The following is a 22,545-nucleotide window of genomic DNA, read 5'->3' as shown; positions in this document are numbered from 1 at the left end:
TCTCAAGGTCTAGTTCATTACATTTATGATATCATCTGTGAAGTGCCCTCCTGTGTCTAATTCGATCATTAATGGTATTTCATATCTAGAGTTCATATCTCTAAACAATCATTTTTCAACTGTCAGTGCATCACATACCCTTGTCGGGTATGACTCGACCCACTTTGAAAAACCTGCACACTACTAATAAAATGCACCCTAGATTATTACATGGTGGCATTTCCACAAAATCAACTTGTAATCTAGTAGAAGAACAATTTGATTTTCCCAGATGACTCAATATACATGAGCTTTCTTTACAATATTATTTTGTTGACACACAGTGCATCTCTGAAAATGGCTTTCTGCATTATTTCTGCAGAGGGTTATTATACCAGTCGTAATTAAATGGATCTTCCCACATGTGTAAGACCATAAAATAACATAATCATGAGGTAAAAGCAAATTCCGCAGGACATATCTTTCATCATTGCTTTTCCAGAAACAATTCTGTCCTTTTTTACATCATGTTTTTTTTCACACTCTTTGTTTTCTTCATCTCAAATTGTATGTTGTACTTCCCTCAACTCTTCCAATGTTTGTATTGACACACAATTAAGAACAGGTGCAAGGTGATTATCAAACCGCATTGGTAATTCAGTAGCCAGTACTGCATAGAAAACAAGAAGAGTTACATTATGTCACGTGTTACTTTTTTTTAAAGCGCTTGTATGCCTTCAAGAGCGTCATGGCGCAAGCAGAGAGAAGGTAAATGGATGAATCAGATAGTTAGAGTGTAACAAAAAGCCAGTTTTTTAGGGACTTCCTAAAAGGCAAAAGGTTAGGTTGGGTTTTAATGTGCAAGGGGAGATTGTTCCAGGCCTTTGCGGCTCCTAGCGCAAAACGTATTCCTCCTCAGTTGGCAAGTTTGAATCTAGGGACTCAAACAAGTTTGGCTTATGCTGATCTATGAGAATGAGTTGGTAAGGACCAAGTAAAGCACTTTTTCAGAAAGTCACGGCCAGTTCCATGCAGAGCTTTGTATACAGTACACAAGTATTTGAATGTAATCCTCTGTTTCACCAGAATCCAGTGAAGCTTAGCAATGAATTGGGACACTATCGTTTAGGGATTATGCATTGTAACTGTGCTGCCGCATTCTGTACATTATATTACAGAGCACTTATTATACTGTGTGACTCACTCCTGCAGGAGCATCTCGGAACTTAGTACAGCGGGCCAACAATCAGCATTTTCAGAGGGTTTATAAGCCACACTGAACAGCCAGATATTTAACATCGTTTTGAATTTAGCAGGCTCCTCACATGAGTGGATAGGAAGGGACAGTTAAGTCCAGTAAAATGGAGCAAGATAAGAAAATGATCTACCACCTTCTCCAGCTGTGGCGATTCGTGGGATCTCTAGATTGCCCATATGGGAAGATCTCAGCAGTCTGGAGAGCTGGTAAAAATGAAGAGCCTCATTTACAATATTTTGACATATGGCAGAGCCACAAGTCTTCCTGGTCGGCTGGCTTACATCAATGATTCTCTAAACCCAGACTGTGAAGTATCTAGAATTTTGTTTTCTTTTAGAATGACAGTCCATTTGAGAGTTAACATAGCTCTCTAGAATTTTAGCAAGTAATGGTAACAAGGAGACCAAGTGAAAATTAGAGAGATTCTCAGGATTGGCAACAGGTTTCTTGAGATTGGGCGAAACTTGGGCACACTTCCATTTCACTGGACGTTTTGTGTGAGAAAGTGCATCTTTTGACACAGTTAGCCCCCCCTTTTTGCCTGGTATTTGATGTGGTTTTGATTGTAGTTCACAGGGTCCCTGCCAACCAGGTCCCCTGTGCCAGTGCTTCGTCCCTAAAATATTTCCCCAATCGGTACTTCTACCTTCTGTAAGTCCCTAGTAAGTGGTACCCTGGGTACCTAGGGCCTGGGAGCTGAGGAGGGATCCCTGAGACCCCCCTCACTAGGACCGTGCCACTAGCCTTTCGATTTGCATGCCCTTGTGGGGTAAAAAATTACAAAGTCAACAAGGCACCATACCTGGATACCATGCCAGCCAGCACAGCTTGTATGTATAGGTAAGTCACCGCTCTAGCAGGCCTTACAGTGCTGAGGCAGGGTGCACTATACCACAGGCGAGGGCATATATGCATGAGTAGATATGCCCCTACAGTACTTAAGTCCATTCTTAGGTATTTCAAGTTCACTGAAACCAAGAGTGTTTGGTACCAAACAGCGCCTTGTAATAAATCCACACTGATTCAAGTGTGAGATTTATTAAAACATGTACTCAGAGGGTACCTCAGACATGTACCCTGAAATCCTACTGACCCAGATGTGGGTACTAACTGGGTTTAGGCAGCCTGCCACACGTAGATGTGTTTCTGGAGCCCTGGATGGAGAACCTCTGCTCTCTGGGACCAGAAACAATGCACATCCTGGGCAGAGGTGTCACACCTCCTCCCCCAGGAAGGGTCAATGCTTGAAGGGGAAGCTTCAAAAGCCTGCCACCTTTGTAATGCGACCCCCAGTCTCTGCTGCTAGCAGCAGATGGCAGCCTCTGAGTTAACACCCCCACTTTGGGCCGGAAAACCGTCAGGAAAACCTAGAAGAATAGGAGTTGTGCCTACCTTTGACAACTCCACCCCTAAGGTGGGGGAGGCAGGGTAAAGCACATCTTTCAGCCACCACCATCTTGAAGATGGGGAGACCCCTTCAATCAAGGCTTGGTCTATACCCCCTCCCACAGGAGGCTGGCATAATTGAGGGTGTAGTCACCCCAGGTAAGGTGCAGATTGGCCCTACCGGTTACTCCCCTAAAATGCTCCTAAATGTACAATTTAGGTGGTTCCTCGGACCTGAAAACTAGATCTCTGAAAACATAAGAAGAAAGAAGACGTCCCCGCAGAGAAGCCTAAAGACGATGACCGCCTTGGCCCCAGCCCTACCGGCCTGTAAGCAGCTTCGAAGAACCTGCGGTCTATAGGCAACCTGTCTTGCAGCCAGTGACCTATGAAAACCCTGGGAGGACGGCTCTCTTTGAAAAAGACTCCAATCTCCTGTGGACAGGGGACCTGTCTAGAAGACATCTACTGCAAGGGTTTCGGATACAGCTGGAACCGTGACTCCTGCCGACTGCGCCCGATGCCCACAGCCCGATTCTGAGTGGCTCACCTATCCAATGAAGTCTCCCCAGTGGTCCTGACCTCGAGCCCAGCATTGGCTGGCCTTCCCTGATCTCTGCGACTGCGCCTGCAGTGTATATCCAGAGGCTCCCCCAGACCGTGACCGGCTCCAGTAGGAAGACTCTGATGTCAAAAGACATCCCTGCATCTTGGTGAGCTGAACAAATAGTGCCCTTACAACCCCCTGCACCTCTAATTGCCTCTGCTGTCATTGGTCTTCCTCCTGCAACCTCTGGTGCCATGCCTGCAGCCTGTTTACTGACAACAGAATCCTCATTGAGGATCACTGGGCCTCCGATGCTAAATTTGCACCCTGCACCAAGCCACTCATGTGCCCCCCGTGCTTGACCTAAACGCCAAAGCTTGGCCCCTGAAACCGATTTACTTACCTGCAAGCAGTGTGGCTTCAAGCAACTCTATTCTCCATGGAAACGCTTTGCGCCATACTCTGAATTTGACCTCTGCACCCAGCCGCCCCTGTGCTACTGGTCGTGCAGTTTTTGTACTTACCTGACCCTGGGCGCTTGCTGACCATTGGTCCCGAAGACTGAAACTGTAAGTGTTACCTGTTTAACCTCAATATTGTTTTCCTTATAGGATAACATTGAACTGTTCAGAAATTGCACTGTATCGACTTTTGAAACTGAAAATTATTTTTATTAAGAAACTTACTTACCCTATTGCGAAGATCTTGGTCTTAAAATAAAGTACAAACAAAGCTTATTTTTCTAAAATTGGTGTGCATCTCTTTATTGAGTCGTGTGCCCGTTATTGGTCAATGCTGTGGAATAAATGTCTTACGTTCCTCTGTATTAGGCTTAAGGCTGCTCGCCCAAACAAATATTGATACAGCACTTTGGGTTTTACATTGAGTCCTGTACACTTTTGGGGAACCCCTGGAGTCTGTGCACAGTATAACCACCTAGTGGCATCCCATATACAGAGCCAGCTTCCTACACTGAAGTTAAAGAGAGATTAAACAGTGTCAGAACATCTGGTGCAAGAAGTCATGAAATCATGCTGTCGCTAGACCTGGCCAAAATCATGCACAACTCCAAAAGAATACTATCAGTGTAAATTGTAACAGTCTGATGTAATATGACAGCTCTAGTAAGAGCAATCCGCTTGGCAACCTGTGTGGAAAACATATTGCACACATATGATGCTTTAACAATGTATGTTAATGTGCAAAGAGCATATGTTGCACATTCATTTCCTTCAGCTCAGCATCTTTTGAACAAGAGTCATAGGAAGACAGAACAAAATCAGCAAAATGTAATGACACATCTCAAATGTCAAGTCTTGATTTGTGTACAGTTCTGTTGCTTCCAAATAATTATGGTCTTCATTATCATTGTCAATATCATTCTCTACTTCTTGAAATGGCAAAAATAGCAGGATTTAAAGAACCACTGGCCATATGTAGGTAGCCCAATTGTGATCGCAAATGCAGAAATTCGCAGAATTTCTGCGTTTGCGATCGCAATTTCGGCAGTGTGCTATGTAGCAAACAAACACCCACACGCAAAATAAGGAATAACAAAATTTGCGATTCCTTATTTTGCAAATGCATTTAAGGAATCCCAAACTGAGATTCCTTAAATGCAATGTAGGTAGCACCCAAGTTGTGCAAATTTATGCTTAAAGAATCACAAATTACCACCAACTTCAGGTTGGTGGTAGTTTGCGAGTTTTGTGAAAAATTCACTATTTTGCATTTTTCAAAGTGCCATGGGGCACACATACATGCCCTTAGCGCATGTATGTGCGCCACATGTGCACACATTTTAATTTCAGGGGTGCAAAAGGGTGTCCTATTGACACCCTTGCAACCTTGAAATTGCATTCTCAATTTGCGATTCTCTATTTGAGAATCGCAAATTGAGAATGTCTTCCCATTCATTCCTATGGGCCTTCTAGCCCATGGGAATGAATGGGAAGGTATTCCTTATTTGCGAATCTCAATTTGCGATTCGCAAATAAGGAATAGGTGGGATTCGCAAAATATTTTGCTAATCCTACCTACATTGCGTTTTGCGATTCTCTAATTGAGATTCCCTAAAAATCGCAATTTGAGAATCGCAAAACATGTATTACCTACATATGGCCCCACATCGTCTGATTTACAAATCAGGAATTACAAGAATTATTAAGTCATATTTAGTGAATCTTGCATTATCTAGATGTTGGGTCCTGCTTCGTATCAAAAGTGTTCCCACTGAGGGTCTGATTCACAAAGGTTAACTTACACATCTGTATAAGTTTAAATTTTTTCAGTATTAACAAAACTGCATTTTAATAGTAAGTTTAATAGTGTGGAGACTCTACAGTCGGGGATGAGAACTCCACACATAAAAAGATAGACCAGTTATCTTTTGATGTGTAGAGTTCTCTACCCCGACTATGGAGTTTAGTCACCTGTACACCTACTATTAAAATGCAGTTTTCTGAATACTGAAAAGGCATGAATTTATATAAACATGTAAGTTTATCTTTGTGAATAAGGCCCTCAGTGTTGCACAAACACAAATGACGAATGACCCAAAACCACTGAACCAAATTGGGTAATGGTTATAACAGTAACTGAAATTGATTTCAAACTCGCAAGAAGAGTAACTTCAACTGAATTTAAGGTTCTAGAACAATATGCAACAGGTCTTTTTCCACCAATGTCCTGTTGAGTCCTTTTGAATCAGTACTAAAATAACTCTTTCTCATAGTCTAGCATTCATAAAGCGGGTGCTGTACACAATGAGTGTCTCAGCTCCTGAATGGCTTTTGTGTCATCCCCATCGCAGGCCACTGCAAAGGCTTAGCAGTTAGTTGAACAAAAGTGAATTCATTGATGACACTAACACAGCGTTCCCAAGAATATACTCCCATCTCTCTGTGCCTGAGGTGGACTTATTCTCAGAATTGCAGGGATGCATTTATTTAACAACTTCCTTACTCCTTTCTAATCTTTGGTAGCTTGGCACAAAAAGCAGTCAGGCTCAAACTAGAGGCAATGTGTAAAGTATTTATGCATTACACAAACAATAATAAAATGAAAACACAGCACAGGAAAAATCCCACACTACTGTAGAAAAAGAGTACATTTGAATACATTTGACACCAAAATGACAGATCATCCAAACCAGTTATGAATTTTTAAAGTTTAAGGTAAAATCCAGCACCTATATTATCACCATCTTGTCGCACGTGACCGAGCTAAAGTTTAATAATATGGCTGACCGCGATGGAGCATGGCTCAGATACGAGAAGTGGATTGGGCCGGTTGGCGCTTACATTCAGACTTAGAAGAAATTCTTGAAAACAAAATATTCGGAGAAGGTAAAATTCAAGGCTGCAGATGGTGCCTGAGGAGGGAGCATCATTGTCAGACTGGATGAAGTTGCAGTGAAGATTAATACGTTTAGACTTGGTCACTGTTTTGGAAGTAGAAAATCTCGAGGGAGATGAGGCAGGAGGCTTTAGTCAACGAGAGTTCCAGGAGACTGATACCCCTTTGGAAAAGCACTACTGAACAGTATTTGCTGCTGCAGAGAAGAACGTAGTGGGAGCTGCCACGAAGTTAGGTTGACCAGCGATACACCCTTGCCAGATAGACAGATGAGCAGGTTGGCCCCGGTCTTCTCTTGGTTCCTACAACAGTATTTAGTCAAGAGTTTTAAGTCCCTAGTGTTGGATTTTGTCTATCTGGACACCACAACCATGGATCCAGGACTGGAGGGTTACCATTTCAGGGTTCAGGACTCACTGAAGGTGAGTCCTGGTGTGGGTTTGAGCCTGTTATTTCCCTGTGAATCTGAACACCATGCCAGCATACTAGCCATGGAGTCACACTAGTAGTCCTGGGTTCATGTGAAGAACCAAGGCTCAAACAGCTGGGCAGGCCTCTAAGGTCTCAAGGCAGGCTCCATGAAGCAAAGCAGTCCTTCCAAGTGCAGCAAAGCAGTTTTGTGGAGTACACAGCAGGCCACAGCAGTAGGCAATCCTCTAAGTCATTCTGCAGGTCTAGAAAGTGAACTGAGTAGTGGGTCTGTGGGTATTATTTTTATACCTAGTGCTTTATCTGAAGTAGGAGATGCTTCCAGAGGTTTCTTTTAGAAGTGCTTGGAATTTCCAGACTCCCCTGTCCTGGCTCTAGGCTGGCTGCAGGGACAATGCAGTGGTGACACGCCCTTTGGGTGAAGGCAGAGCAGAGCCTATTCAGTTGCAAGGGAGGCTGTGCCCAGCTCTACCCCACCCAATCAAGCCAGCAGGTGGCCGTTCAGGCACACCTAATCCCTCTATTGTTCCTAATCCCTCTATTATATGACTATCTGGAATGAATTCACAAATTCTATTTGCATCTGCACCCTTTCATATGACCTAGGACATGCTGCATGCATCAAATGGCAAAGGGCAGGAAAACGCCAACTTTCTGAAATTGATACCGAACATGAAATGCTTATCTGATGCCAACCAAAAGTTAGTGCTTATTAGATGTAATAAGGCAACCAAATCATATTCTATGGAACTGGTAAGACTCAAAGTAGTGAAAAAACGAATTTAGTTGGTTTTCACTACCAGGACATGTAAAACTTAAAAAAGTACATGGCAAACCTTTTAATTGCAATGCCCCCGCCCCATGGGCTACCTAGGACCTACCTTAGGGGTGACTTATATGTAATAAAATAGGTGTTTAAGGCCTGACAAGGGGGTTCTATAATATTGCCAAATGAAAAAGACAGTTTTAAACTGCAGTTAGGCTGCAATGGCAGGCCAAGGACATGCTTTAAGGGGCTACACAAGTATGTGCTACAATTAGTTCTGCAGGCCCACTAGTAGCATTTAATTTACAGGTCCTGGGTATATGGTATACCACTCTACAAGAAACGTATGAGTGCAATAATTGTGCCAATTAGGTGTAAGTCAATGTTATTACATTTAGGGGAGTGAGCAGAAACACTTTACCACTGGTTAGCAGTGTTAAAGTGTGCAGAGTCCTAATGCCAACAAATGCGAATTCCAGCTAACATGGAGGGAAAAAGGGAAAAAGTTTGGGGAAGACCACCCTAAAGCTGACAGGTCTAACTAGCGGTATAATCCCTTCCTGAACTTTGGAGAAATGTCGGTATTGTATTCTGACTCTGATTTCTATTTAAACTCAACATCTGGGTAATTTATTTGAATATAGACACCATTTGCTCTAGAATAAATTCAGGTTGCAAAGTAAGTCTCTAACCAGCAGAGCCACAGGACTTATTTAGCTAATCATAAACTTATGCTTATCTGTAACTGAATATATATCTTCACTGGATGATGTGATTGCACACTTCACATTGTCATGCTTCTGGACCCGGGCCAGCTTCGACTAAGATTGTTTGCCTTTATTTTTGTGCTACCTCATGTCTAGGGAGGTTTCTGGAGCTACAAAGGGCAGCAGTTCCTCCTTAAAATTGTGGCATTCGCTTATTTGAATGGCAGAATGAGGTTGGGAATTTCTAGATCCTGTTCAAGAACTATGAACTTTCAAGAAGAAACAAAATTTGCCAAAGGGGCCCTGGGTGCCAGTTAGTACTGGTTTCTGTTGTCTGAGGAAGATACCCTGAATTAAGAATGATGATGCCTTTTTCACTGTTCTAGAGAGAAGAGGAAAGTCAGTGAAATTGGCACAGTACTCATTGCTTATTTTCTAAAAATGTTACAGGTGTTTTCTCAGTGTTTTCCAAACCTTTTGAAATCAATGTTTATCAGTATTTATTCAGATGCCTAAACCCGAAAATAGATAGAAATTGTGTTCTTCCAGTGTTTACAAAATATGGTGCTTGTTTGCAGAGATTGTATAACATACATTTAATGTAAAAGAGCAGTATTTAATGGTATGTGGGGACAGATTTACTTTCATTTTTCATTGGGGTTGCCTCACAAAAGTGGCATAAACCAGAGCAAAATGTTTCTTTTGAATTTACTTTTCAGCCCAAACTTATTTTGAACTGGGGGGTGTGGCCAAGCCGTGGACCAAGATGACAGTGTCGCTTTGAAGCTCCGTTTCGTGGCCCTGCATTAATCCGACTATCTCCGCACCTGATGCTAATTTTGCCGCTAACAAGCTGGGAGCTTGATCCCCACTCGTCTGAGCTCACATGTGCCCTTTTTCAGCCCTGGAATCTGACTGCAACCTGCGACGAGCTGCTCCAGTGGCTCAGAGGGCGAAGCGCAGCCGTCTGGAAAACTTGTGTCACCGTCCTCCCGACCGCGCAGATTTCCCTAGAAGCTGCCTGATGGAACCCACCTGGCCTACGCCAGAGCTGTGGTGAGTCCTTCACCAACCCCCCTCCTCTTGTTTTTGGGCCGTTGAAGCGGTTGCGAGACCCTCCCCCTTGCCAGATCTGCGGAGGAGGAGCGCAAGGGAGACATTCCCATGGGCCACTGGAGGGGACAGGTTCTCGGGTGGTGTCAGGGAGGCAGCTGCCCGACTGCCTGTTGAGACAGGCTGGGAGTGGGGACATCTGGCATCCTCTTGCCGGGTCAGGACTGCATAGTGGGCTGCAGGGGGTGGGGCGAAATAGCAGCAGTGGGACACCCCCTGCCCCTCATACTTACTGAATCTGCACCACACCACGTAATGTAAATGTAAATTGATACTTGTATAGCGCACTACTCACCCGCAAGGGTCTCAAGGCACTTGTACGAATACCGCTGTGGAACCCATCCTGGCTTTCCCTGTGAGGTGTCCACTCCTGGGCACCCACAAGGTGGAGGCCAGGCATCCTTAGCGTTGTGGGGGCCGCTGTGGAGATTAAGCAAGCTATTGCCCAGAGTTGCAGAGTGGGACTCCATGATTGGAATAGGCACCGAGGCGAGAATTATCAGGTCCGTGGAATTTGAGCCCAAGACCCGCCGAGGCGGGGAATTGAACCCTGGTCCCGGGATAGACCTCTGCATCAGGGTCTGCCGCTCTAACCATTGAGCCACACTTCTCCACGTGGGAACATGGCAGTACAATCCTTCTATCCACAGCGACTACTATAACTTTAGGATCCATCCTCTGGCTGCCTGTTGAGGCCTTGTTGGGCCTAATACACCTGGGGCATACTTGGCTGAACACGGGCACTGATTTTGGCCCCAACCATTGAAGGAGAACCCCCCGCATCTGCTCTTGCCCACTAAGCGCCCAATGCAGCATCTACTGCCTTCTGGCCATGACCCTACGCACTAAGCTATCTGAGACAGCCGGCTGCCCTGCACAGTGATGACTGCGGTGCTCACACGCCACCCCCGAGATCAGGGGCTGCAGCCTGTAGGGATAGTTTCATCAGGTGTGGGATACATGGATATGGGCAGGAAGGACCCTAAACAGCGATTGCTCACATTTCCAGCTGCCTCACATGGGGTGCAGGACCGTGGTGCCACCATGGCCGAGGGGGGCCAAGCTTCCTCTGCTGTGCCCGAAATGGGCTCTTCTACTCCGGATATGCTTGCGGAGCTTAGGGCAGGATTCAAACTGCTCGACCACAGGTTTGATATGCTGGACAAACGCCTTGACGCATTTGGGGCTAAACTGGAGATCCACAACAGGCACTTACCTGGACTCTGCAGAGGGAAGGATATCAGACCTTGAAGATGGAGCCGCACAATCTACAAAAAAGCTGGAACGAATGGCATTTTTTTAAAAAGAGGTCGCCATTAAAAACGAAGATTTTGAAGTGCATGGCCGACGCAACAACCTACGCATTACTGGGGTCCCTGAATAAACAAACACAGGCAGAATGGACACCTTTGTAGAGTCACTACTGATAGACATTTTTGGGAAAGAGAAATTTACCCCAGGGTTTGTTTTTGAAAGAGTGCATCGATCTTTGGGCCCTCACCTCAACCCTGGCTCCCCCCCAGGCCTATCATAGCGCTCATCATGAACTTTCGGGACAGGGACACTGCGCTGAGGTTGGCCAGAGAGCATGGCGTGCTTACATGGCAGCGGTCTAACCTCTCATTATACCCTGACTTCACCTTAATGGTCCAGGAGGACCGCCGTGAGTTTAATGGTGTAAAGGTCACGCTCTGTAATTTGGGGCTCCGCTATGGGATGCTGTATTCGGCTCGACTGAGGGTGGAAGTCAATGGATGGCCCCACTTTGTTGACACTCCAAGCGAGGCTCAAGCTTTCTGCACCTCCTACAAGAACTCTAACACCCAACGGAGTGATAACCGAGGTGGGAATTCCCCACCCCACAGCGGCTCCATGGCCAGTGTGGACCTCTTTTCAAATGGTTGATATTGGCGGTAGTTGTCTTCAAATATGTTACTACATTTATTGAGATAATATGAAAATTGTTTTATTATACTATTCTGGTTCTGCGGAGCTACGCCGGAGTGTTGCCTCCCCTCCCCCCCCCCCCCAGGTGCATAGCAGATAATAATGCATCAGGAAATGTCTTTGTATTTCTAAATAGGATACTCACAGGATGCATTGCTTTATTGGTTACTTGGGCATTTGCCTTGTGAAACAGGTCTCAAGGTTGGGAGGGGGGTCAGGGGATGGGAGGGGTTCTGATTTGTCAGTTGTTATTTGATCACCAGCTCCACACATGACATTAACCCAATACTCGTCAAGATCTACATGTACACTATTATATGTCACAACAGTCCACGGTTCCTGACTTAGTCGATCATTTACAATTAGTTCTCATGACCTGGAACGTAAGAGGTCTCAATAACCCCAAAAAACGTAAACATGTCCTACACTACATGCAGCGGCATAATGTCGACTTAACCTTTTTACAGAAGACGCATTTGCCTCGGTCAGACGTCACGCACTATACATCAAGTTGGGGCGCGCACTGCTACTTCTGTAATTACAGCACCTATACAAGCGGTACTGCTATTTTTATTCACAACCGACTCCCATTCTCTTTGACTTGCTCCGACACAGACCAGGAGGGGCGATATACCATAGTAGTGGGCAGACTGATGCGCCACATGATTACACTAGGTGTTTATGCCCCAAACGTTGACAGTCCAGATTTTTTCCAGGAATTAGATACCACACTTACATGTTTGGGCTCTGGCAGTTTTTTATTGGGTGGGGATTTTAATTTGCTCCTGGACTGTAATGTTGACGGTTCCTTCAGCGCAGCAGATTCCAAGTCTAAGTATATCAGAGATCAGAGGCACAGCCATAGCCATAGCCATAGCCATAGCCAAACACGCTGGAGTCCTGAAGGATTTGAGGAACACTCTTGCCAATATTGAGCAGCAACTACTTGCCTTAGATGCCGCATTGCAGACTATATCAGACACTACCGAGGTCGCACAGCGCCGGCTGACACTATTGATAGAGTTTCGGGAGGCGGCTGATAGAGAAGCGCACTTCCTCAGCAAATACGTAACGACACGCAGTTATGGTGAGGGCGAGAGGGCAGGGCGCACGTTAGCCCAACTACTCAGACCCCAGTATTCCGCAGCACACATGACTGGGCTCCGGTCTGACCCTAGGGCCACGTTAACAGACACATCTGATACCCGGGAAGAATTCCTGGCATATTATGAGCACCTTTATACTTCTAAACAGAAGCGCACCCAGGCGTAGCGCAAAGGCTACTTCGATGAAATTGTGCTGGTATACTTAGATAAATATTTGCAAGATTTCCTCGCTGAGCCATTTTCGAAAGATGAAATAATTGCTCCGATAGATGTGTGTAGTACATTGTATAGTGTTTGTTATCGCTCTAGTCTTTATAGAATATATTTGTAGAATGCTTCATGTTAGGAATGTATTCACTTCAGTATTTTGTGTATTCTTATGCTTGTGGGTTCTGTTCTGTGGCAGTTTACTGGTTGCTGCTGCAGGGAAGAGTCCGCTCTTGTTCTTCTCTACAACTCAATAAAGGTCTCTCTTTATTTATCTGGTTTAGCCTTGGAATCTGTTTACTACAACTTTTTGGCGATGATTACTTGAACCCATTGCTTGCCCTCAACATCGTCAAGAGAAGAGCGGACAAGACTGTGGCATACGTATTGGCATCATCCTCATCATCCATTACTGCGTTACTTCTGAGGTGAGCGTTTTATCGAGTGCGAGTTTCATGTGACTTTTCAGTGATGAAAATCCCCGTGTTAAGGAAATGCCTGTTTGTTACATGTCTGGAAATACACCTTTATTCTACATTACAAGGACTCAGTTTTTGTGATGGACTTACTGCTGTGAGAGGATCTCTCCGTCATTGTCTCCGGTGCACATACTCACTTCCTGTGTTTGCGAGCTGAGTTGAACCTGCTTGACTTGCGGTTTCTTCCATCGTCTCTCTCGTCCTGTCCGCCTCGCATTCCTCCACAATCGTGATGACGTCGTGGAACCTCCTAGGGAGTTGGTGGAGACTTGCATGATGTGCCGTTCATTGTCCAATCACCTTGCTCTAAGCTTACGCTTCAGTCCTTTGCTGACGTAGGGTGTCTACGAATCATCTTTCATCATCGATGTCTACGCAACGTGGAGACGCTGTGTAAGGAAGCCATTTTGGTTGCTACATCAACCCATCGGATCTGCCTCCAGCAACGCAACCACGGATCCTTGTTCATTCAATTCTCACGCTCTGGTCTGCCCATTTTCGACGATGCGCACGTCTTGTGTGTATTCAACCTTAGCATTTCGAGCTTTCTTCGGCGATACACACGCCATTTGTGTATCGAAGACTGCACAATTTTTACACACACCAGTTGTGTTTTAAGAAGTATAGCATCCATAACTTTGACGATACACACGTCTATTTCGTCAAGTATCAGGTACTATGGATTCAGCCTATAAGCTGACTTGATTGTGTTTCCTTCAATAAGTACTTCCCATTGAGCTCTTTATTTTTATTTTGTTGTTTGTTTTGCTTTGCTCATTTATTTGCATCTCGGATTGACCATGTCTGAACAAACAGTTACTCAAAACTGTTCTGTTGTGCTTCCACCCAGTTTTCTCCCGAATCCTGGTCAACCTAGAATATCTTGGGAGGACTGGTTTCCAATGTTTGAAAATTATTTAGATGCACTTGATGCGCAGGAATTTTCGTCTAAACGGAAAAAAGCGTTTTTATTGCGCTCATTGGGGAAAGAAGGTCAGCGTGTTTTCAAGTTTTTACCACAGGTCCTTCAAGCTGGTACACAAGCTCCTCTGGATGAATACAAGGAAGCTATTTCTCGTCTGGAGATTAGATATTCAAAAGAGGAAAACCTAGTCATAAATAGGTACAAGTTTTACACTAAGAGTCAAAGAATTGGGGAATCAATTGATGACTTTGTTTCAAGACTTCGTGAGATGTCAGTCAAATGTAAGTTTGGGAACATGACTGATGAGTTGATTAGGGATCAACTTATAGTCCAGTGCAATAATAAAAATCCAACAACGGTTGTGGGCAGCCAAAAATCCGAACTTACAAACAGCGATTTATTTAGCGAAAATAGTAGAGCAGTCTGAGGGTTGCATGAATGAACTTGAGAAGAGGGTTGTTTCAAGTGATGTGAGTGAAGTATCCTCACGTGACTCAACGGATGATCTTCAAGGTGATGAGGATCAAAGTGAGGTTGCTGCAGTCAAGAACAAGAAGGTCTTAAACAAAAAAGTTGTATCTGTGAAACTCAAAACCCTGTAAGAGCATATTTTACTAAACAGTGTAATAGTTGTGGCAGTTCTGGTCACGCTTCTGACTCCAAATTTTGCTTTGCTGCCAAGCAAGAGTGTCTTAAGTGTGGAAAGTTGGGTCATTATGCAAGAGTTTACAGGGTTAAAGGTCGTTCCTCTGTAGCATGTGTGGAAGACATTACTAGTGTGAATGGTGATAATAACAACATTTTGGTAGTGGGTCTGGATGGGGGTAGTCATGATGAGGAACTTAAACGGAAAAATAGACCCAGAGCTGTATTTAACATCAATGATAGGACTGTTCAGTTAATGGTGGACTCTGGCTCACGCTACACAATTATTCCCAATGATCTGTATGTGGAAGTGTGGGGCACAGGGCCACTTCTTCCTAAAGACATTTCTCCTGGGGGTTTCCAAGGGGAACCTTTAGACATTCTTGGATATTTTGAAGCAAACATTAAGTTTTCCACGAGGGAAATTCAAGGGAAGGTGTATGTTTCTGCGGATGGTCCTACCATTTTGGGTTGGGTTCACCAGTACGACCTTAGCATCATTGTTTACCCCGTGCTGACCCGCAGGTGATGATTGCTGAAGATGGAGAGTTACATTCGATTTTATCGAATGTTGCTGATGTATTTGGAGAAAGTCTGGGTCGCCTCAAAGGGTACTCACACAAAATGATCTTGAAAAAAAATTCAATTCCCGTACAACACAAAGTCGGGCGAATTCCGATTGTGGTCAGGGATGAGGTCAAACGACTTATTGATGATATGTTGACAACTGGTGTGATTGAACCCGTGGAGGCTTCTCCTTGGATTTCTCCGATTGTCGTCACGAAAAAATCGGACGGCAAACTCCGCTTCTGTGTGGACCTGAGGTCTTTGAATCAATGTGTGGTGGCAGACACATTTCCCTTGCCTAACATCGTAAAGCTAGTGAATACGCTTAAGGGGGCTACGTTTTTTTCAAAACTCGATCTCAGAAGTGCCTACCACCAGATTGACTTACATAAAGACTCTAAGAGTTTGACAGCCTTTATCACTCCCTGGGGTACCTTTCAATTCAATCGGCTCCCTTTTGGCCTCAATTCGGCAGCAAGCGTATTTCAGAGAATGGTTTCTAGTATATTTGAGGGTGTAGAGTATGTTTACTTCGTAGACGACATTTTAATTTATGGTCAGTCTGTGGAACAGCATAATTCAACTCTTAGAGTTGTTTTAGACAAATTGTCCTCTGCTGGGCTTACACTGCGTAGAGATAAGTGCTCGTTTTCAGTGGATTACGTTGACTACTTAGGCTATACCATCACTCCATTGGGTATCAAACTGAAAAGGGATCTGTGTCAAGCCATTCATTCTGCACCTCAACCGAAAGACAAGGACCAATTACATTCCTTTATGGGACTTATCGAGTATTACTCGAAGTTCGTGAAAAGTTTTTCAGATAAAACTGCTTGTTTGAGGTCTCTACTAAAACGTGGTGTGAGTTTTGCTTGGAGTGTTCAACATGAAGAGTGTTTTAATAACATCAAAAAATAAATTTGCAATGCCAATGTGTTGTCACCTTTTGATGTGCATAACAAATCTATTGTTACTGTAGATGCCAGTGCCACTGGTCTGGGCGCTATGCTGTCACAAATCAAGGGCAGGTCTGAATTCCCTGTTGCCTTTGCCTCGAGGACCTTGACTGAATCCGAAAAAAACTATGCAGTCATCGAAAGAGGGGCGTTAGCTGCTTCCTGGGCAGTTGAGTATTTCAGAACGTATCTCTGGGGTATGAAATATATTCTAAGAACAGACAACAAGCCTCTTATTAAAGTTCTTTCCCCGTGTGGGGCTAGTAAGGGCTCTGATAGGCTTATGAAATTAGCTGCAAGACTTCAAGATTTTCAAAATTCTGTGGAGTATATCCAGGGATGGAAAAACATCCAAGCAGATTGCCTTTCTAGGTTATCTTTAGACTGGCGTACTTTTAACTTTTCTGAAGTCTCTGTGGGCATGGACGACATTGCTGTTGCTTCTGTTGAGGATGCTGTATTTGTTGGGGAAGGGGCCTTTTTGGCCAGTGACTGGGAGAGAGAAATGGCTAATGATCATACCCTTCAGGAAGTTGTTAAACTCGTTAAACTTGGTTCTAGGCGCGAGAGTTCTGTCTCTGTCTCAGTTAGGCCGTTCATTAAAGTTTTGGATGATCTTTCCATCATCAATGATAACATCTTACTTAAAGGTGAGAAGTTTATACCTCCATTTGGTCTTAGGAAAAAACTGTTGGCTTTAGCTCATGAGGGCCACATGGAACAAACTCTCACACAGCGTCGCATCAAGAGTCACTTTTGGTGGCCAGGCGCTGATCCTCATGTGGTGGAGTGGGTGAAAAACTGTGTCATGTGCAGAGAAGGTGAGAATCGCTTGAAAGTAGGGCCTAAATCTGTTGAAGCACATATACAAAGTCCTGATTTGCCTTGACATGCAATTTGTCTTGATTTCATCGGTCCTATGGGGGAACTAAATGAGAGAGACAGGTTTGCCATAGTAGTGGTGGATATCTATTCTAAATGGTTAGTTGTACATTTCACTAATGACATTACCACAGAGAGCACAATTAGATTCTCAGGGAATCTTTTTAAAGATGAGGGTTTACCTTCTGTCATTATCACTGACAACGGCACACAACTTATCTCGAAGGGCATGCAAACATTTTTGAAGGAGTGCGGCATATCACATCATCGCACTTCCTTATATAATCCTCAGGGGAATACGGTATGTGAAAGGGCTAACACGGTCGTAAAGGGGATTATTCAAATGGCTTCTAGTGGTTGTGGTATTATTAGAAAGATGGTCAATGGAATGTTATGGGCCTATCGCACGACTCCTTTAGCTCATGGACAGAAATCACCTTTTCAGATAATGAGAGGACGCGATACTGGCATAAAATTAGTACCAGCCTGGATGAAGCAAGTGGTTACATTACAAACCAAGCAGGGTGATGTTTCCTCTGCCACTTCTTCTACTTCTGCCTCTTCTTCTATTGTGAGTAGTTTATCTCCTTTCTTAGTTGGAGACTTGGTTAAAGTTAAAAGTGGTAGAGTGCAAAGAGGACTATCAAAGTTCAAAGGGCCTTTCAAAGTGAAGAAAGTGATTCATCACTGTGTTATTCTCAACAATGGGAGTGTTGGAATTTTAGGAGAGTAGCTCTTTACAAAAGACATAAGGGTGCATCTATTGATAATGTTCATTCTTCTTCTCCAACTAACAATGGTTTCAATGACACTTCTGATTCTTTTTCTTCTACTATAAGTGGTTATCTTTTGGCTGCTCATTCTCCTGTGGAGCGTTTGCTTCAAAGTGAGGTTAGTAATTCTGGGCGTGGAGATGCTCCTGTTGCTCTAAACAATGCTTCTTGCACTCAGAACCTACCTGACTGTGATTTGTCAAATGTACGCACTTCAAGATTTCACACACCACCTGCTTATTTGCAAGATTTTGTCTCTTAATTTTTGTTCATTTTTTGTTGTTGTTGTTTGTTTTGCTGTTTTTTTAATGATCTCTCCTTGGAAAGAAAGGAAGAAGATGTGTAGTACATTGTAGAGTGTTTGTTATCGCTCTAGTCTTTATAGAATATATTTGTAGAATGATTCATGTTAGGAATGTATTCACTTCAGTATTCTGTGTATTCTTATGCTTGTGGGTTCTGTTCTGTGGCAGTTTACTGGTTGCTGCTGCAGGGAGGAGTCCGCTCTTGTTCTACTCTACAACTCAATAAAGGACTCTCTTTATTTACCTGGTTTGGCCTTGGAATCTGTTTACTACAATGTGCTAAATGGTTCCACTGTTCCTGGCCTCAATGGATTTTCAGGCAGGTTTATAAGTGCTTTAAAGATATTCTGGCCCCAAAGCTCATAGAAGTCTGCCATGAATCTTTAGAACGGAACCAGTTACCTCCTATGCTACGAGAAGCAGTGTTCGTCTTGTTACCAAAGCCTGGCAAGGATCCCCTGCACTGTGAGTCGTAAAGCGCCTTGCACTGCTGATGGACAAAATAATTCCCCCGCCCAATCAGGATTTGTGCCCCATAGATCTACCTCCCTAAACTTGCACACTCTCTTTGCAGTCCTGCACAGAATCAACCCTGATATACCGGCCGTACCAATCATATTGGACGCAGAGAAAGCTTTTGATTCCCTGGAGTGGCCGTTTTTATGGACAGTCATGCGAAGGATGGGCATGCCCTTGGGTTTATCAGGCTTACGTCGCTGCTATACTAAACCCCTCCCGCTCTTTTTTGTTATCCCGAGGCACTAGGCAGGGTAGCCCCCTGTCCCCCTTGCTTTTCATAGTTGCAATGGACCCGCTTTTTTCACTTTCAGGAACGCCACCTACACAGAGGGATCCAATTTAACACTGGGCCATTACTGGTGTCATTATATGCGGATGATATAACTTTATATGTTCGGAACCCCAAAAAACTTAGATCCACTTATTCGGGAGATTATTACATTTGGCGGCTTTTCGGGCCTTGCAGAAATTGGCATAAATCAGTGATATTCCCCCTTGCTCAGGGTAAGTACAGATGGGAGGGAGAGTTCCCATTGACCTAGTGCTAAGACTCAGTCAATATTTGGGAATCAACATACACTTAGACACCACTAAAATCATATGATCTAACTACGGAACGGCGATCCACTTGCTGGAGAAGAAGGTGGATAAATAATGCAGACTTCCACAATTGCTTGCTGGCAGTGTAGCTCTGATTAAAATGATTGTCTTGCCCAAATTCCTCTATTTATTTTACAATATACCTATTCCGCTGCCAAATCGCTTCTTTCGCTCGATAAACACCCATCTCATACGGCTAGCTTATCACAGGGGAGGCTTTGGAGTCCCTAATTTACAGATATATTATTTGGTAGCTCAGTGTGGCTATGCGCACGCCTGGTTTCACCCTGATGCTAGGGTCCCCTCTTTAATACCTGAAGCACACTTAGTCCTGCCAGACACGCTGAATACGATGTCCACGATGCACCCGTACGCGCTGCCTGGGAGGCAGATCTAGGCCACTCAATTACTAATGATCAATGGTAGGCGTGCTGCCAACAAACTAAGGGGCCGATTATGATTGCGGATATTCTGCATCCTCCGAGGCGGCGGAAGCCACCGCCGGGCCGGAGGATGCGGAGTATCCGCTGCGGGCTGAAGAAATACCCCCCGTCCGATTATGATGGCGGAGGGATATTTTTTATGTCTGCAGCTTTTCCGCCACGGTCGCCTTCCGACCGCGGCGGAAAAGCTCTAACATGGCTGGCGGTGTCTATCAGACACCGCCAGGCATATTAGGATGTCTGCGTTTCTATGCCTTTCCACGGCGGCATTTCCGCCGTGGAAAGGCATACTGTCTTTTGTTTGGGGGCCCGTTGCGGGCCCCCAGGGGTGAAGGGGGGTGGGGGTTGCACATGGGGGGTACCATACCTTTGCGTGCACGAAGCGGCAGGCACCACGCGGTGCCTGCCGCTTCGTGCATGCAAAGGTTAACATGCAATGTTTAACAATTGCGGCGAGTGCTGCTTGAGGCAGCATCCACCACAATGTGAAAGGTAGGGGATGTGACCGCCAGGGTGGCAGTCACATCCTAATTGCCATGGAGGGACCGCCGCTGCCCATGCGGAGGGTCCCTCTTCCTCGGGGATGGCGGACAGACACAGGTCCGTCCGCCATCCTAATAGGTCCCCTAGTCGGTCTCCCAAAATAGTCACCACAACTTATCCACTTCAAGTTCCTTCAGAGGATTTACATCACGCCTGAGAAGCCGCACAAAATAGACTCAGATAGACCACATTGCTGCCTAAAATGTAAATCCCCACACGCAAACTTCGCACAACTAACTTGGACTTGCAGTAAAATAAGCAGTTATTGGACCAAAATACACCACACACTGGGGAAATTATAGGGCTAGATCTGGTCCCTACCCCGTAGATGGCACTGATGGGTTACATGAACAACATTCCAAAGAAAGACAGAAAAATTACAGTACTAAGTCTAATATTAGTCAAAAGGGAAATAGCACTAAGGTGGGGACTTAGGGCTGTGCCGCAGCAAAAACACTGGCTTACTAGTCTAGCATACTGCAACCTCAATCATGACTTGTGTGCTTCCACTTTGCCTAGCGCGTCCCACCCCTGCAACATTTGGGGCCCTCTAAAACACTACACTACAATAGCGCATTTACAACCTGCTGCTCACCTGGAAGATGGACTGATGCCTGCAGTCATAGGATGTATTGCAGGCAGATACACGATGCATATGTGATAGTCCTCTGTTAATTATGACTGGGAATGCCTCTAGTATCGCGGACAGTCGGCCTGCAAGATAAAGTGCCGTACTCTGAAGGTCATGAAAATGTATATCATGTGAATGTTTAGCTAAGAAAGCTTGCTTATTCTAAAACAGCGGAGACAGGTGTCATGTATTGTTTAAACTATGCAATGAACCTCTCGCCCTACTTGGCCTTGCAATGGAGCTGGTATGTTATCTTGTACTATATTGTAAAAATGGTTAAAAAAAAAAACTAAAAAAAAAAAACTTGTTTTGAACTTGAACGTTGCCCGAGAGTAACTCAGTTAGTGCTTCGCATTACTTTACACCAGGGGGGCATTCCATGGGATCTCATGCAACCACATCATAGGTTTTGAAGCAAAGTCTTATCTACTAACAATATATAGTATACGAAGTGAGAACAATAGTTCAGCTCACATACTTCTAAACCCTGCATCTTTAATCCAAGCACATAAAACAGTAAAAAGAGGCAACATTTTAGAGACAACCTTAAATAACCAAAAGCAAGCCAAGTCTACCTTGCTGCTACCTTGTATAGCAAAGTCACACTGTGTTTGTCCCTTCGGGAAGAAATAAAACATGACACATTCTGTCACACTTGATGTTTTTTAATGCCATTTTAGTTTGCAAACATTGAAGGTCTTTAGAGATGTTTTATATACTTACTGTGATTTTGGCTATTTCCCTTTGGTGTTTTTTTCCAGTTATTATAATAGCCTAATGCCTAAATGTATTCAACTGAATTCTAGGTGTGTTTATTATTGGAATGTGTTGCTTTGGGTTGCAAGTCAGGTTACAATAGGAGAGCAAGAGAATTTTAAATAGAACTTATTAATCATGTGACATCCAATGTGACCTGGCATACTATATGTATTTAGAATGCAAGATAACTTTCACTGTGTTTTAGAAACATGTTTTGCTTTCAAGAATTTGGAGAGATATGGTAATCCACTAAAGTCATACGTGCATTGAGAATACATATCTAGACCTCATAGTGGGTCTACAAAGACTGATGATTGGAAAACTATAAAGGAAAAGAGCCATAGATGAATAGATGCATGGGCATATATTCTCAGTGACGCACCAGTGATTGTGAAATGGATCAAGTCAAATAAACCAAATCTCACCTTGACATCCCTACTCATATACCCTGGAAATGTAAAGTGACCTGAGAGACACCAGCAGATGAGTAACCCAGACTTTACCCACTTCTCCATAGGAAAACATTCCATGTATGCCATCCTAAATGGAACCTCAGGTCCAAAACTACCCTTATAGGTAACATGCCTACCTTCCATAGGATGAGTCAATCATTTTTCTCGGTCCATCAGAGAAAATATGGAATAAATATGGGTAGGCATTAGGAAAGTAACTAACCAGCTTGGCCTTTGGCATGCCATCAAAGCAAGGCTTTTTCC

General features: G+C 44.2%; 1 long non-coding RNA gene across 1 annotated transcript in view; it reads right to left on the bottom strand.

Annotated features, from left to right (window-relative positions):
* The window catches only part of LOC144821710 (uncharacterized), a 362,405-nt gene extending 341,257 nt beyond the window's left edge, over positions 1 to 21,148 (bottom strand). The window contains exon 1 of the long non-coding RNA XR_013608399.1: positions 21,035 to 21,148. This is a non-coding gene — a long non-coding RNA (uncharacterized LOC144821710). The remainder of the gene's footprint in view (positions 1 to 21,034) is intronic.
* Positions 21,149 to 22,545: the final 1,397 nt, after the last annotated feature.

This window comes from Lissotriton helveticus, chromosome 2_2 (genome assembly GCF_964261635.1).
Source record: "Lissotriton helveticus chromosome 2_2, aLisHel1.1, whole genome shotgun sequence".
NCBI lineage: Eukaryota > Metazoa > Chordata > Amphibia > Caudata > Salamandridae > Lissotriton > Lissotriton helveticus.
Note: the sequence above shows the minus strand (reverse complement) of the source record. Positions and strands in the feature narration are given on the sequence as shown.